The sequence below is a fragment of the Arachis duranensis genome, chromosome 6 (genome assembly GCF_000817695.3).
Source record: "Arachis duranensis cultivar V14167 chromosome 6, aradu.V14167.gnm2.J7QH, whole genome shotgun sequence".
Classification (NCBI taxonomy): Eukaryota; Viridiplantae; Streptophyta; class Magnoliopsida; order Fabales; family Fabaceae; genus Arachis; species Arachis duranensis.
In genome coordinates, this window is record NC_029777.3 from 50,894,244 (window position 1) to 50,895,254 (window position 1,011).

Below are 1,011 nucleotides of genomic sequence, written 5' to 3' on the forward strand. Positions count from 1 at the left end.
TTAATCGTGGACTCCTCACGCCGATTAAGGTTATGTTTAGCTCCGGAGTCCATGCAAAATTTATTTTCGAGGAAAGAAAAAGACCATAAGTCTGGATAGCACACTCATCGCTCTTCAAATTGGAGGGTGTATCCTACACTAGAACGCATGTAAATGAGGGTTTTCGAATTTAATGGGAGTAAAATATATTTTAGTCGCGTACTCCTCACCTCGATTAAGGTTGTGTTTAGCTCCGGAGTCCATGCAAAATTTATTTTCGAGGAAGGAAAAATACCACAAGTCTGGAGAGCACACTCATCGCTATTTAAATTGGAGGGTGTATCCTACACTAGAACTCATGTAAATTAGGGTTTTCGAATTTAATTGGAGTAAAATATATTTTAATCGTGTACTCCTCACCCCGATTAAGGTTTTGTTTAGCTCCGGAGTCCATGCGAAATTCATTTTCGAGGAAGGAAACATACCACAAGTCTGGAAAGCACACTTATCGCTCTTTAAATTGGAGGGTGTATCCTACACTAGAACTCATGTAAATTAGGGTTTTCGAATTTAATGGGAGTAAAATATATTTTAATCGTGGACTCCTCACGCCGATTAAGGTTATGTTTAGCTCCGGAGTCCATGCAAAATTCATTTTCAAGGAAAGAAAAACACCATAAGTCTGGATAGCACACTAATCGCTCTTTAAATTGGAGGGTGTATCCTACACTAGAACTCATGTAAATGAGGGATTTCGAATTTAATGGGAGTAAAATATATTTTAATCGTGTATTCCTCACCCCGATTAAGGTTGTGTTTAGCTCCGGAGTCCATGCAAAATTTATTTTCGAGGAAAGAAAAATACCACAAGTCTAGAGAGCACACTCATCGCTCTTTAAATTGGAGGGTGTATCCTACACTAGAACTCATGTAAATTAGGGTTTTCGAATTTAATGGGAGTAAAATATATTTTAATCGCGTACTCTTTTCTCTGATTAAGGTTGTGTTTAGCTCCGGAGTCCATGCAAAATT